The sequence below is a fragment of the Malania oleifera genome, chromosome 2, assembly GCF_029873635.1.
Source record: "Malania oleifera isolate guangnan ecotype guangnan chromosome 2, ASM2987363v1, whole genome shotgun sequence".
In the NCBI taxonomy this organism is placed as follows: Eukaryota; Viridiplantae; Streptophyta; class Magnoliopsida; order Santalales; family Ximeniaceae; genus Malania; species Malania oleifera.
The window spans coordinates 145,531,523-145,538,048 of NC_080418.1; positions in this window are offsets into that span (position 1 = coordinate 145,531,523).

Here is a 6,526-nt window from a genome sequence, read left to right on the forward strand (position 1 = left end):
CATTTCATCTCTTTTTATTAGAGACCATTTATAAAGCATAATATATAGCTTATTAAGGCTTGTGCTTAAATCACTAGTTTGAGTTATTTGAAAAAAAAAAAAAAAAATTGTATCAGCAAAAATAAGCCAAACACTACTTATATAAGAAAACGTAAAGTCTAGTGTAAACATCTTGCATAGAATTAAACATTGGCACTAATTCCACAATTTTAATTTTTATTAATTCTTAGCACATAGCATGAAACAACGCTCAAATAGAAAATTAAAAACTCAAAACACCGACTGCAAGCTTGCCAAAACAGAAACGAAGACAACGACATTACACAAAGCAACAATAAGTAACCATAGACGATGATGAGCTAATACATGCATGAATTAGCTACAAACGAAGCGGTGGCACTGCATCTTCCCCAGCTATCCAAATTGGACACAGTGACGGGGAAAGACCAATATCATGAACTTCATTAAACCAACGTTGCAGTGGAAGCCATCTCCGACACCGCATGCAAACATGTGAGTCATCCACGGCCATTGTAGCTGAAACTCAAACCCACTCCCTTGTCCTTGAGTCTCATTCGCAAGCAACACAGCATTGCTAACGCTGCAATTGAAATAGTCCCAAAAGCCATATGCAAACGACTTCACAGTGTGGCCGTGAGGAGCTGTTGGGGTATTGGGAAGCTCATATTGGAAAACTGCATTAATTGACCACATATTCACCATTAAAAGTATTATATTTTAGTATAAAATTATATTAAATATATTAATATTAACTTCAAATTAAGGAGTTCTATATGTAATTTTTACTTTATATTATTTATTAACGTGCCTTCATATTAAGAGTAAAGACATTTGGAAGGGAAGAGCAAAGGGAAGGGCTTATCTATGGGTACAATAAATAAAATATATCTAATATGGAGAAATCGAGTTCCACATCAGCACGAGTAATGAATGAAGAAAGAATAAACGTGTCATGTGTCACTAAAAAGGCTTTATTTTCTTTCACATCAAAATTCTATGATATCTCAATATAATCTTATACATTTTGCTCGCCTTATTCTCCTCCCTTAGTTTCTTTCAAGTATATAAGCACCACTAATATATGAGTACATGTGTGTGTGTGTAGGGAAGCCCTAGATTATAGGGATTGGCTATTTCCTATCTCACATCCTTTCTTCATGTTGTGATCCAAACTACAGATCTCTAAAATAGATATTTTATGCTCTAAAAATTTAAATACAAAACCATAAGAGTATTGCCTTTAATATTATCATGCATACATTTTAGTCATTCATCTGATATGTGTTATATACATGTGGTCATGGTGTGTGCATGTGTGTGTGTGTGTGAGAGAGAGAGAGAGAGAGAGAGAGAGAGTCACCTAGAGTATCATTTTGACAAAAGGGGCCATTGGTAAGTGCCCAATTAGTATAATTGAAGCCAAAACTCCATTTCTTCTCAAGTCCACCCACGGTGATCCTTCTAGGAGCACCGACACAAGGGGTAGAATTACTACCAAATCCCCAACCCCCCCAAGGGGATGCAGTGCGCACAACCCCCATAGTTTTTAGGGCCCAATCGGGAAGGAACTCAGGATTGGGCATGCTTGAGGCAAAAAACGTGGCAACAATTACCACTGAGATAAGTCCTAACCGTAGAGCATAAGGAAGACCCATACTATTTTTTCCCCTAAATTAAGTGGAGAGAGAGAGAGAGAGAGAGAGAGAGAGAACAAATTGAGGCAATGGAAGGATAAGTTCATGGGGGCTTTATAGGAGCAAGTATAGAGACTTCCATGCATGAATGCATAGACCCAAGGAAAAAAAAAAGGAGCAAATTGTCTTGAAATAATGGGAAATTCACATAGACTAGGTAGGGTAGGCTATCTTTTAATGGTAGACTTATAAATAACAAATTTTCTTCTAAGGAAAAAGGAAAATAAATGACCCTTTCCTTCATATATGACATGCAAGACTTATTACATAAAATAATCAAAATTTCTCTATTTAGGAATTTTATATATATATATATATATGGATATTATCAATATTACATTACACTCAATATTTCTTTATGAAAATATAAAAATACAATAAAACTTTATAATACTCTATCATTTCTTTGTTTAGCCTAAACTTGGAGTCTTTTCATGCACATTGATCGCACATAAAAAATCTGTCCTTTTTTTTTTCCCTTTCCCTTTGTCCTCTTCTTATGTTATTTAGATCTATTCTTTTCATATTTGCAAAATAAAACGTGGATACTTTACTTTATGGCATAAATACCTAAGCAAAGGGTTATAGGACAGTAAGACAACATCAGTCAAAAAATTCCCCTTAAAGACTCAATTTTCAAAGAACTAAAGTACTAATTGTGCCCTAAGGAAAAAACCTTGAACGTGGATGTCTCAAATTTTTATAATCAAAATATTGGACGAATCTCGAGATTAATTTTCATTATTTTACAATTATTTCTTATTTTTCTCCTAAAAAACTAGTAATTAATTCCACAAGGAACTATATCACTATTAGTTACTTAATTTTTCCATGATTTTATATTAATTATTCCACCCGAAACTAATGGGGATCACACATTCAATCCCTATACAAATTTTATAAAAAGATGTAAAAAGAAATGGAATTGAAACAAAATGCATTTTCCCACATGCCAAGTATAAGGTGTAAACCTTCTCTTAGTCTTCATTCTCTAGAGAAGTCAACCAAAATGCAAATTATCCAAAAGCCTTTTGCTCTCTTTCCCCGACAATTAGACATCCACTTTTTATACTTTTGATTAGAAAATAACACTTAAACGAAGAGATGAAAGAAAATAACATAAAACTAACAAGGCCAATAAACTTGATTGCAAATTCTTTTTTGGAAAAATTGCACGAATGCTTGTATAGTTTGACTCCAAAATAAGAAGGTGTATGATATTTTCATTACAGTCACTAAGCTTCTTATACTTTCTAAAATTCTATTAAATCACAATTTCATTAATTTTTATTAATAAAACATGCTAAAAGGATAAAAATATCCAGACAATGAATTAATCAAATTAGGATATTAATTAATTTGATTAATATTCTTACAAAGTCCGATGCTTATTCTCTCCTTACTAGTATCAATACGTCGAGTCAATGCTTGATAAGTGTATCTACATGTCAGCTTATCAGTAATAGTATTGTCAATAGAGGCGGGTGACTCCATAAAGAATGTGAGGATAATGAATGACTTGTTAATAAAATGATGAGAAATTAAATATTGCTAAGGTCCAATCTATGGTGATAACAATGCGCTTGAAGTTGAAGGTGAATAATTATATAATTAAGCCTTTAAATTTGTATAGATATTAATCCAATTAAATATTATCTTAATTTAATTAATTAATTTTGAAATATTTTGGCTTTTGGCTATTGTTTAGTTTATAGTTGGAATCAAAATTGGAATTCGAAGTGAAACGAAATGTCAAATTTCTCATTAATGTTTGGTTTAACACTGCATTAGAATCGAAATTATATTATATAAGGCGTTTGGTGTATATAGACATAGCAATGAGAAATAAGTTTAATTTTTCAATGTTACATTATATAATAAAAAATTCATGCAAATAATTTTAATGAAATAATAATATAAATATATAATTAGTATATAATATTATTATATTAAATTACATAATAATTCATTTTTATAATAAAATACCATTTTCATAATCATGTGCTTGATTATGCTTTTCATATTACATTTCACCATATTTTTTGTTATTAATATATCGTTTTAACTATATTATTAATATTACATTTTACCTTATATTTATAATCATTATATTTTTAATATGTAACTTATTAAATTTAAATACAAATATCATAGATTATAATATTATAGTATACTTTATTATCTAATATATAATAATATAACAAAACAATAACCATAACATTATACTTTATTACACATATTATATTATTTTTTAAATTATATGATTATTAAATGGTACTATTATATATTTGTAAAGAATGATACAACAACAACAACAAATTAGTAAAGAATGATATTAATAATTAATATTTCATATTATTTATTATTATAAGTAATAATAATATGATAAATTAGTATTCATACCACAATTATATTATAATAATTTATTATTTAACAATATTGTATTATTTTTTATGTTATAATATAATTATATATAATATAAATATTGAAAATAATTTTTATAATATCATATATTAAAAAATGTTATTGTATACATTTAATGATGTGATAATATTAATTTTAAAATTTATGCAATATATATATTATATTATATAAAATGTCCTATTGTAATATGAAGGCATGTGGGTACGCATGTATGTATATGCATTATAATGAGTAGGGGAAATTCCATTGGAGTATGAGTTGGAATGAGGTTGTCCTAAACAAATGTTAGGAATTGGAATCAATCATTATTCAGATTTTGATTCCTTAAATTGATTCACAATTACCAAACACTACTTGGTCTTTTCATCACCTATTAATCATAGAAATAATAGAATTGATATTTACATATTTTTTAAAAGCACGACTAAGTTTAGTGGTCAAGATTGACACTACATGCACCTGCTTGTTTTATAGGCAAACCATAGAGGTGTATTTGTAAACCCCCCCCCCCCCCTTTTTGGGTCCAATAGGGCAACTACAAACACCTAAATTCTACAGCAAGATATAAAGAGCTCGTTTCTATCAAGCTTTTTTTTTTAGAGAAAATGATTATGGGTGGAGGGGACTCACTCAATCACTGATTGTGATTGAAATTCAGTGAGGATTGCACAAAAATACAAAACAATTAATTTCAATCTGAAAAAAAAAATACAAAGATGAATTCAAGATACAAATTTCTCTCTTCTCACTGGTTATTCACCCTCACTACACCACACTACATTACACACACACACACACACACATCTATTTATAGCAAATTATAGAACATAATAATCAACAATGGTGGGCTGGTTGGTGAGGTTGGTGGTTGACTCCTACCCAAATTCAACAGAGGTGGGCTGCTGGCCATGTTTTGCTGCCACCGTCCCACCGTCAAGTTTACTCTTCAACATCCCCCCTTAAACTTGACTCTTCTAACTTTTTCATTCCGAGCATTGTCTTTAGTATTGCAAAAATATCATGCCTAAGTGGCTTCGTGAAAATGTCAGCAATTTGATCATACGTTCGGCAAGATATCAACTCCATTTCTTTCTTCTTGATATGCTCCCTGATAAAATGATATCGAGTATCAATATGTTTGCTTCTTTCATGGTAAACTGGATTTTTCGCAAGTGCTATCGTTGATTGGTTGTCGATGTAGACTTTTGTGAGATTATCTTGAAGAAATCCCAGACACTTCAGTACATTCCTAATCCATATACTATGACAAACAGCTGGGCTGGTAACAACATACTAAGTTTCACATGATGATAGCGTTACGATAGGTTGCTTCTTTGATGACCATGTATGTAACGACCTGCTTAACTTATTCTATAATAAAACATAATAAATAAAATAGTCAACCCGAAGCTGAGTGCAACGACCTACTATTTATTTTCCAATCCTTTTTTTTTTTAATACTGTAAAATTTATAACGCTCGAATACCTACTAGATTAAACCAAACCATCAACCTAAACAGCGAGAAGCGGAATTCATATAAACACAATCAAAAAAATATACAATACTAGAGTGCTAAAATGTTCCCCAAAATATACATATATGACTGTTTCCAAAAATACCCTCAACTAGGCTAGGGCTATACATAAATATTTCCAAAAATACTCATTCTACTGACAGGACAATACTGAAGCCCCTCTATCTGCGAGCCTGGTCTACTCGCCTACCTGGATCACCTGAAAAATGTTAAAGTGATGGGATGAGTCAATGTTCAGTAAGACGAAATATGCTATTGTTAGTGTGTGGCAAATGAGTTACAATGACATGAAGATCTGTTTCTATATAATCATGTATAACTGAATCAATAAATACAGTACAAATTATATAAACCACCACCCTTTTCCATGTTGCTTAACATATCTGTATTTTAGGTTTCTATACATAATACTTTTAATTAATATATATACATATATTCCCTGTTTCTGTAAAACTGTATATACATAATAATAACTGAAAATTTCCCTAGATGGATAACTGTATGTCATGATTTAACCCCTCATAATAAGGTTGTGCAGCCCGTAGGTGGGATCTACCCTGACTGGTCGACCAGGATAAACCACTATACTCCATTAGTCTGATCAGCCCTCCTCAACCCATATCTGATGGGGAGCCTGTCCACTCGTGGGCAATTTATCGACCTACTTACCACGTATTATCTAAATAGGTGGTTGCACTCTATACTGTATGTAGCAACGGTACCGTGCTCTGTAAACTGTATCTATATGGTCCATCTGGGTCTGATACTATATAATACATTTCTATATACAATTATATGTTTTACCATGATTCTGTAATAACTGTATTAACCATGACGTTGTGATAAACTGTA